Here is an 11,136-nt window from a genome sequence, read left to right as displayed (position 1 = left end):
CTTTATACACATACCAAATCATGTGTTTATCATATTCACAAAAATGTCTGATTCAACCAAACAAATATCTCAAAAATGAACACAAAATGAATCATAATGAAACTGAATAAATGCCCTCTCCCTTAATAACTACCTCAGAAAGTGGCTGATTCCAACAATAAAAAAAACATGCATAAATATAATGCTCTCGAGTGTTGTTATCACTTGAAACACTTGAAAAGTACCAAATGTATATGTATTACTTAGAAAAACATGCATTATCCAGTCAATTATAACAATGTTTCACTAGCCTTAATTCTATGAAGTTTCTCATGAACTAGATGTTTAGCACATAAAGTAAGATAAGAAATGTGACTACAAGTGCAGAAACAGAATATAACAAGAGGCGGGGTAGATCTTCATAGCTAGGACAGATAATTTCAAAGGCATATAATATATAGGACACACAGTATGAAGACGAATGGGTTTGTCTCCTCTTAGGGCAGCCTTTGGCAAGTTGCACTTTAGAGCATAAAGTACATCATCTAAAAGATAGAAGAACTACTGACATAACTACCTTAAAATAAGTAATTTTGCAGTTGCAATCTTCCCTCTAAATTGTAGGAGCAGCTCCACCATTCCAGCATCAGATACAAGGCATGCCAAGTGAAGCACACTTCATCCAGCAACAAACATTATAAAACAAGCATAAAGTAACCACACTAAACCTGAAATCAATAAAGATAAACAAAAATAAAAAAATTTCAATAATGATTTGATTTCTAATTTTTGCAACAGACCATGAGCAAATATGAACAAAAAAATTAGGAGCCATCTGCAACTGGTGAACCAGTAAAACACTATCAGAGCCATTGAGCAATTAGAAAACACAAAAACAGAATAAAAGAGTAAGTATTAGGTGTTCTGGTTGATACAAATGATATAACAGAGTAAGTTTATTTTAATACACATGATTTAACAGAGTAACAGAGCAATCAGAAGTTCAAAACCATATACAAATTTGCAAATTTGTAAATTTTCAACCATCAGCAACCAGCAAATTCAAGAGTACAAGACAGATCTATCAACAACAGGAAATTACAATTTACAAAACATTCAGAACCAAACTTCAAACCAAGACCGAAGAAGAAGAATTGAAGAAAAATGGAACAAAAATTGAAGAAGAATACCGAAGAAGAAGACCGAAGAACAACAATTTCGGAACTTCAAACCAAGAAGACCGAGCCCTCAGTGAAGATGAAGAGGAGAAGCCACTAACCTGGGTTGCATGCCGAGAAGCCAGTGAAGATGAAGAGGACATGCCGAGCAACTGGGTTCTGGACACGGGGAAGAGGAAGAAGCAGCGGCGCTGAGGACCTGGGGACGGCGGCGGCGTTGACGACCTGGGACCGGCGGCGGCGAAGAAGGGCTAGGATTCCCTTTGCTTCAGAGTTCAGAGTTCTCCAATCCAGGGTGTGAGTGAGTGACGAATGAATTGGGGGAATAAGGGTTGGTTCACACTTCACGGATCTGTTTCGTTTTTTTTTTTTTACAAATAGAAAACGGCGTCGCTTTATTCGAACCGGTCGGTTACCGGTCCGGTCCAACCGACCGGTTCTCGGCCGGTTAGACGGTTTTTGTACGGTTTTTCTTCTAAAGGTTTTGGATAGTGGACCGGAGTTTATAGTGTCGGTTCCCGGTTAAACCGGTTTGACCGGCCGGTCCGATCCGGTTTTTAGAACATTGGATAATACCATGATATACTGAAAGAAACCCAATAAACAACACTATAATCGCTATTCCAAGAAGTTCTGAGAGAATGCAAAGCTAAATTAAAACAGTAAATCCATAAAGTAACATTTCAAAGAGAGATAACAAGTATATCAATACTCAATACTCTTAATTGTTATTATCCTATTCCGCAACATATGCAAGCTATATATATAATGTACAAATACTTCGTTTCTACTCAAATATCTGTACCATAGGCGTATCTGCATCATATACTATTAAATTAAACTTCCTAATTGTGACTATAGTTTTGATAAAATGGTCGTATTTACATATTCCTATTTGTGCAAAACGGAAGGCAAGACTAACTTAGCTTTAATTATCTTACAAGAAACTAGTATAACTTAGAAAACAACACTGATAAAGCCATGAAGAGATTCTATTAGTTCCTACTAAACAAAACAATTAGATCAAAACTAAGGGTGAATTTTCAGGATTAAGAAATCAAATGTGCTCTTGAATCTCCAATTCAATTATGCCAGTAATCCAAAGAGTTGACTTACTATACAATGAACTAGTGCAGAAATAGAAGGAAAGATGAAGAGGTACCAGAGGGCAGAAAAAGAGTTAGTTTTCTTGTTCCTGCGAGTGTGAGCAGGCCTGACGCTGCGGAAATCCTTTTGCTGGTTCAGATTGCCATTTTCCTTCTCAGTTCTGATAAAGAACATTGACAATTGAGAAAGATGATCAATACAACGCAAGTGAAGAGTGAAGAGTGAACATTGACCCATTGAGAAAGATGATCAACACAGCAGAGCCACAAAACACACAACAGCACACCAGAACCCAGAACCCACAGCAGCAGCACAGCCAGAAAATTAATAGCAGCAAAAAATTAATACTATCAACAGCATTCAGCATTTAGCATTCAGCAACAAAAATTATCATTCAGCAACAAACAGCATTTGATTTGATTTCCATTTTTAGCATTCAGCATCAAACATTACAAAACAGCAACAAGTAATCCCTAATCACAATAAACCTGAAATCAATAAAACTACACAAAAATTTCAATAATGATTTGATTTCCATTTTTAGCAGCAGCAAGAAAATTTCAGCAAAAATTTCAGGAATTAAAAAAAGAGCAGCAACACAAAATCAATTATTTAATTTTCCATTAATCTATTCACAATTTCACATTCAAATATCAGCAAACAGAGCATAAAAGGAAGAGAAGAACCGAATAAGTGAAAGCAGTGCCACTAACCTTCGACGGAGACACGGACGGCGAGCGGCGACACGGCGGCGAGCTGCTCCAACCTCGAACGGAGAAGCCAGGGAGGACGGGGACAGGGGGATGGAGGACGCGGAGATACAAGAGAGGGCCTGGGCTACAAGAGAGGACGCAGAGGCGCCGACAGCACGGACGGCGGCGGCACTGCGGCAGAACCGTTGCAGGGAGAACCTAGGGTTTTGGTATGGTGATTTTGAACTTTGCTTCAGAGTTCAGAGGGATTGTGATTCACGAATAGCGGGGCAGGGGGTGTGTTGGGGGAACGGGGTGTGAGTGAGTGAGTGAGGGTAAACGTTGGAGTTTTTTAAAAAGAATAAAAAAATAAAACGGCGCCGTTTATCGAAAACAAGCTGGTTATTCGTCCGGTCCAACCGACTGGTTCTTGGCCAGTTAAACAGTTTTCGAATTGACCGTTATGAGCATCGGATCTGATCTTTTTTTCGTTGGTTCCCAATTAGACTGGTTTGACTAACCGATTCGATCCGATTTTCAAAACTATAATCAATTCTTAAACATAGCTAATAATGTAAAAATAGAAAATAAATTAGTCAAGTAGTACAAAATACTTGTTCAATTTAAAAAAGAGAGTAAAACATAACACAATAAATAAATCAAATCGAATGAGTGATCTCAATCGGCATGTATATTTTTATCGGACAAATTTAGAGCTTGACTAACATTGCCTTCATTTTGATTTGCATCTATATCTTGCATCGCATTGTTATCAACTAATTATACCAAATCAATACTGCCTATGTAAGTATCAACTCAATCAATACTAAGAACTAAATATATTCTTATAGCAACAAATTCAACTCATTGATAATTTTCAACAACAAATTCAATTATGAAAATTTTCAGCAACAAAAAAAATTAGCTCCAAAGATTATTTACAGTAGCTAAAACAATTAGCTAAGTGATTATTTCAACAAGACTGCAACAAATTCAAGGTTCAGTGATAATTAACAACATATTTAACTTAGAGATGATTTTCATCAACTAAAAAATTAGCCCGACGATATTTTCAGCAACAAATTCAACCTATACATCAATAAATTCAATAACAAATTCAACAATTCCTAGTTCTGTCATGATTTACAGCAACATTTAGATCAACAACAAGGCATTAATTGATCTTAGTGTAAGAACCAAGCTTAATTACCCGTTTAATTAAGTAATTAATATTGCCTAAAGTAGGTTTCAAAAAATTAGAGTGAAAATTTGAAGACTTAAATATGATTTTTAGACTCAGTAGGTCTTTCTGAGACAGAAAATATATTTTCTGCAAAAAAACGTGAAAAACTGTGAACCGACAATCGAACCGGTTCGAGTCTGTCCAGTACTACGCGAGAAAAGTGAAAACAGTAAAAAACCTTAGAAAAATATTAAAAATGGAAAACCAGGCGTTATTTTTAAAGGTTTGGCCCAAAGTCGGGCCGAACGGACTAAAAATACTAACGAGTTGGATTGGACCCAAGCCTAACATATATAAGAATCTATTAATGAACCCAATCAGCAATAACACACTCAAAAACACACCATACAGTGAAAGAAAAAGGGGAAGGGAGAAGAGAAGAAATACTATTCACACTTATTTTCTTTTCACGATATCTCGAGCTACGGTGCTCCGATTTACGTGCCGTCAGCGGCTACGTGAAGCTCTCGCCAAGCCCGTCACAACTATTTAAAATTGTGTTAAGTTTCTCAAGTTTTTCTGCCCAATTTTCGTGCTCTTGTGAATTTCGAGTTTTAGGATTTGGTTTTGAGTGATATCTTGTATTTTGGGTGTTTAGGTACACTCTAGCATTTGATTGCTTGTAATTTTGGCTTCTAAAACTGTTGGTCAAGGTAAGAGCTCTTGAAATTCTTGTGAATTATGTTTAAATTAAAGTCCTAGGTTTATTTGTGATGGTTTATGTGTATTTAGCTTGGTTTTTGTGGGTTTAGGAGCTATTGGAACTTGTTGGTGCTTGTTGAAGTGGAATTGAAAGTTTGGATTGTGGTTAAAAATACTTTTGGTGCTTAATTTGGATTTAAGGACATATTGAAAATCGGCCAAAGTATGGTTTGGATTTCCTCTATGTAGTATATAATATTCATGGACACTTAGACTAGTGACCTATATGATAGGTTTGAATTATAATGGTTAATGAGTTGTTGAATATTGATATGTGATGATTTATTATGGATTGATGATGATGATTGATTGTGTAAATTGAAAAGTGAATAGTGATAATATATGTAATGTTGAGATTGATGAAATGGTAATGTGGTTAGAAAAATGTGGAAGGGGATTGATTACAATGTAATATATGTGATATTGAGGTCGAGAATAATATGTGAAGGAAAAATATGATAAGTTGGGTGTAATATGACACAAAGGATAAATTTTGGTAAAAAATGGACTTTGAAATAGCTTTAGTTAGTTTTGGTTGGTTTAAGTTGTAAAATTGAGAAATTTGGTAAATTGTGAACTTTTGGTAAAAAGGAAATTTTGGTGAATTTTGTCTGATCATAGTTTTTCTTTGTTTTTAAAATTGGTTGAAAATTGTATGAAATTAAAGCTTATTGAAAACTCTTCAAAACGATATAAAGTTTGTAAGATTTGGAATTTTGAAGAGGAAGTTATGATCAAACAATGTTTGGTGTTAAAATCTGAAATTCTGCAAAGTTACAGAATTTTGTGATTTCTGGTATGTGCGCACGCACAGGCTTGTACGCACGCACACCTCTACGAAAATTTTTACCTGTGCGTACGCACACACAGAGGCAGGCAATCTGTTTACAGTGCTAGCACAGCTTGTGCGCGCACATACCCAATGAGGAATTGCAACCTGTGCGTACGCACAACCCTACGCACGCACACGTTGGGAAGGCCAATCTGTTGAGGGTGCTAGCACGAGTTGTGTGAGCGAACAGACATTATGAATTTTGGTACCTACGCACACCTCTATGCGTACGTACACTTTTAAAAATTTCTTCTGGGCGTGCGCGCACACCCCTGTGCGTACGCACACACCCTGTTTCTCAAATTTTAACTTTGTTTTCAACTATTTCACCTTCCCAATAAGATTGTAAGTTTCTATAACACCATTTTATGACTTTTGGGCTTAATCTTTAGTATGAGAACATGAGAAATAACCTAAGGATTTTAGTTGATGCTGTTTTAAAAAGTTAGAAAACGGAGGCTAGGTTTATGGTGCATTGAGGGTGGTTTGACGGCATACAAAGAAGGATTGGTATATGAGATAAGAACTGATGAACGGTTGAGTTCGGAGATGAAAATGTTGATTGATAGTAGTTGAGATGAGTCGAGGACTCGAAAATGAACATGTTGATTGACAGTGGTTGTAATGAGTAGAGGACTCGGAATGAGATGATGGATCCATGATATACTGAAAATATTTTCTGAGAACCACTGATGTATCACTTTATAGTGAGATTGTTGAGACGTTATACGCCCGGAAGGGACGGCGGTTGGATCCTGCCTGTCGAGGTAGTAGCGGAGATGTTAGGACGGTGGTTAAATCCCGCTTACGTTGAGATGTGAGGTCCGTGGCAAGAGTATCCCGCTCACATCCCTTCGGATCAATAGAGCGTGCAAACACAAAACTCTGGATAGTGATCCGAGCACTATATCTCGGGGGTTCCCAATGATGATTCCGGAGGGCGACATCTCCATGGAGATGTGTCGGGTTAGCAGTTGAACCGACAATGTGATATCACAGCCAGTAGGACAGGCATTCATCATGTGCATTTTCTATCTGTTTGTTTGCTTTGCCGACTTGTAATTTTATGCCTAATTGAACAACATGCATATTTGCTTACTTGACTACATGCCTTATATGCTTCTACTTGTGTATTACTTGCATTATATGTAATTGTGATTTTTGCTAGGATTGAGGAGGTTCGCAAGGCGGTGGCGTTGTAATCGCATGGAAGATAGGTTGGTGAAGGCTGTGGGACAGCGGTGTTTGGTTAGAATAGAAATCCCCTAAGATAGAGTACCATGTTTATATATATATATGCTTTATGGTTTTAGTATGCCTTAAGATGAGATCTTGTGATGGATATGGATCTTAGGATTGCTTTTGGTGTCCCGAGGTCTTATATACTACATCACTGGGCACTGTTACCATACTGAGAACCTCTGGTTCTCATACCATATTTCTATTGTATTTTTTAGATGCAGGTCGCAACCCACCTCGATGAGTTGCTTGGATGGTGACAAAAGCGGGGGATCATGTTACTCTTGGAGTCTTTTTGGTTTATTTTGCTTTCATATCTCTCATTTTGTATTTTATTTAGCCTAGAGGCATATTTTGAGAGAACAAAACTTGTATAAGCTGTTTTTACTGTCTGGTTTCATGTATGGTCTGTATATGGCTAGCCGACTTAAACTCCGTGAGCCGTTGCTGGATTATTATGATATTATACTCTTTATCTTTTGTTATATCACATATGTTTCTTGTACTTTAAGTTAGTAGCTTCGTTAGTATGTTTGCGCTTTGTAAATCCTATTTTGAGCTATATTCTTCATCGGGCTTCTAGATTATACTATTCTTTCTATATATATATATATATATATATTATGTTTGAGTTTAGAACTGTCGTAATCTCTGATTAACCTTGGCTTTACAACGCGAGGTAAGGCTTAGGCTAATTAGGGTGTTACACTTTTCCTTTCTTGTGAAATCTGAAAAGTTTTTCCTAGGCAGTATGAATGACCAACATGTCCCAAACATAGGTTCAATTAAGTCTATACTGTAAGAGTTTGATTTTTCATACTTTTCTAGATCACAACCATGAAAGCAGTTACCTACGCGGTATAAATGATCATTCCATTCCAAGCATAGGTTTATTAAGTCTATACTGAACCAGTCAGATACTTTATACAGAACTAGAACTCAACATACCAACCATGGCCTCAAGCCCATCCAATCCAACACAGCCCCCGACCCAAACAACTCAATCATCAACCAATTCATCATAAACCAACCAATCAAACACAATCACAAATAATGTAGTTCGAACACAATCAATAGCAATTACAACAAATATAGCAGCTAGCAGTTAACATAAGTATTCACATAGGCCAACCAATTACAATATGCACACCTAAATATTGTCACATAAATACAAATGATGAATGTCTGTCCTACTGGCTGTGATATCATATTGTCGGTTCAATTGTCAACCCGACACATTCCCATGGGAATGTTGCCTTTCGGTCACGTATAAATGGGAACCCTCTGGGATAACATGCCTGCCACACGGTCCAGGATGTCAGTGCCTGCACACTCTTGTGATCCGAAAGAATGTGAGCGGGATACTCTGCCTCTGACCTCACATCTGCACGTAGGCGGGATTTAACCACCGTCCTTACGCGGGCGCCGCAACCTCGACAAGTGGGATTTAACCACCGTTCTTGCCAGGCGCAAGTGACTTATCAACAATCTCATCAATTTCAAAACTAGATTACTTAAACCAAAACCAATTCATTTAAACCAAAAACCAATTTCAATTTCATTCTTAAATTTGTTTCCAAAGGCTCGAAAATTGTTTCAGTTTTACTAAGTCAAAGTTTTAGAAAATACTTCAACTTTTCTTAAAACGACGTAAAGTGAAATTAGTTAATCGAACTCTACTAAAACTCTTTCAAATTTGCTTACTTAATCAAATTCCAAAACTTGATTATTTTCATCTTTAAATCAACTTTAAAAGGCATGATTCTTTTCTAAAATAATTTACATTCAAAATCTAATAATTTTCTTAATAAAAGGTTTCAAACCTAATTCATTTATCAGTAATACAATTCAAGGCATAATTCAATTTTTTTAAAATATTGTTTCAAATAAAGTCTCAGATTTTATAGAAATTTTGGTAGCATCTTCCCTAAAACTTGGACTTTGCCACCCTTTCCGGGTCCTAGCCAAACTAATCATCAATCCCCTTTCAACGGGTTCAAGACCAAATCAGTTTCCAATAAACAAAACTCAGATTTTCAGCTATCAAAGTCATTTCAAATCAAACAATCTAAAAATCTCTAATGTATCAAAATTAAACATTATTTCACCCAAACACGCAACCATATTCATCCAAGATATAATCAGACAATTATGGATCTTAGGATTGCCTTTGGTATCCCGGGGTCTTATATACTACATCACTGGGCACTGTTACCATATTGAGAACCTCTGGTTCTCATACCATATTTCTATTGTATTTTTCAGATGCAGGTCGCAACCCATCTCGATGATTTGCTTGGATGGTGATAGAAGCGGAGGATCCTGTTACTCTTGGAGTCTTTTTGGTTTATTTTGCTTTCATATCTCATTTTGTATTTTGTTTAGCCTAGAGGCATATTTTGAGAGAACAAAACTTGTATAAGCTATTTTTACTGTCTGGTTTCATGTATGGTCTGTATATGGCTAGCCGACTTAAACTCCGTGAGCCGTTGCTGGATTATTATGATATTATACTCTTTATCTTTTTTTATATCACATATGTTTCTTGTGCTTTAAGTTAGTAGCTTCGTTAGTATGTTTGCGCTTTGTAAATCCTATTTTGAGCTATATTCTTCATCGGGCTTCTAGATTATACTATTCTTTCTATATATATATTATATGTATAAGTTTAGAACTGTCGTAATCTCTGGTTAACCTTTGCTTTACGACGCGAGGTAAAGTTTAGGTTAATTAGGGTGTTACACTTAGCAATTCAACAACATCTCAAAATACAGGGAAAAGGAAAATCTGAAAAAGAAAGAACAGGGGACTCACCAACGGTCCACGGCGACGACGATGAATAGAAACCAGAAGACGATGAGCGACAACGATCCGACGAGTGGCCTCTCGCGCAGGCGACGAGGAGCCCAGAAACGAGACTTGAGTGAGATTGAGAGAGACTCTAATAGGCTAGGCAGCGAGAGAGAAGATAGAGTTTTGAGTATGAGAACTCAGGAGAGAGACGTTCTAAGGGTGATAGGGTTTCATGTTTTAAAAATATAAAACATGACCCGGTTCAACTTGTATAAACTGGCCGAGTCACCGGTTCTTTACAAAACTTGACAGGTTGACTCGGGTGTTTTTAGGTCTAATGCAGAGATGGTCCTGATGAGTGACTCGACCCAATCAGGTGACCGAATTAGTGAGTTTTTTTTACTGAATAGGACGGATCGAGTCGGATTTAATAACAATGATAAAAGGCAAAAGTTAAAAGGTAAATTGAATAGACACGATAAAATTAATATTGCCTTTTTTATTATATAACGTGGATATGTTATTTATTTTACATTACTTTTTGCATTTATTTATATTTTGATACTAATTTGTCTAGTGTAACTCTTTCTGTAATTATCTCTTTATAATATTTCTTTTCTTGGCGTTAAATTATGTTGTTCATAGAATGAAAAAATGAGTAATTAAATATAAGATAAAATGACAATTAAGTCTCTGATTTTTTGTGACGCAAATATTTTTGTCTCTAACTATTTGAAAATATATTTAAGTTTCTAATCTCTTAAAGGACCGTCTGATTTTTAGGTACACAAATCGGACCGTCCGATTTCTGTATTCGGACCGTCCGATTTATGTTAAAAAATTAAAAAATTTTGGAGTGTACTCCAATTTTTACACTCCAATTTTTTTTTAATTTTTTCAACACAAATCGGTGAGTCCGATTTGTGTACTCCAAATTTTTAAAATTTTTTCAATACAAATCGATGGGTCTGATTTGTGTACCCCATAATTTTGAAAAACACTAAAAATCACCACTTTAAAGTATAACACTCATTCTACTACCATATCAAAATTTTTTAGCCTATGCCTCATACATTTCAACGGTTCATAAGTCAATTTATTCTGTCCAAAATTAAATATCATATATGAAATTATTTTAAGCAATATATTTAAGTCAAAATAAACACAGATGATGAATTGTGATATTCTATTAGAAAGACAATTTTTTTATTTAATATTTATTAATTATTGTAAAAATTAATAAATATTAAATAAAGTAAATTTTAGCTTTCTTTTTTCCCTAATATTATGAAAAAAAGTTTGATATTCAAGTGAGTCTAGATTCGAAAAGTATAGAAATTTGAATTAGAATGTATCTTTATACGAAATTAA

At 35.9% G+C, this 11,136-nt stretch overlaps 1 protein-coding gene across 1 annotated transcript in view; it reads right to left on the bottom strand.

Moving 5' to 3' along the window:
* Window positions 1–1,423, bottom strand: part of LOC127744778 (protein WHAT'S THIS FACTOR 1 homolog, chloroplastic) — a gene marked incomplete at its 3' end in the record, with an annotated part of 80,851 nt that extends 79,428 nt beyond the window's left edge. The window contains 2 exon segments of the mRNA XM_052257071.1: window positions 557–707; window positions 1,259–1,423.
* Window positions 1,424–11,136: the final 9,713 nt, after the last annotated feature.

This window comes from Arachis duranensis, chromosome 2 (assembly GCF_000817695.3).
Source record: "Arachis duranensis cultivar V14167 chromosome 2, aradu.V14167.gnm2.J7QH, whole genome shotgun sequence".
Lineage (NCBI taxonomy): Eukaryota > Viridiplantae > Streptophyta > Magnoliopsida > Fabales > Fabaceae > Arachis > Arachis duranensis.
This window is presented reverse-complemented; position numbering and strand designations above follow the sequence as displayed.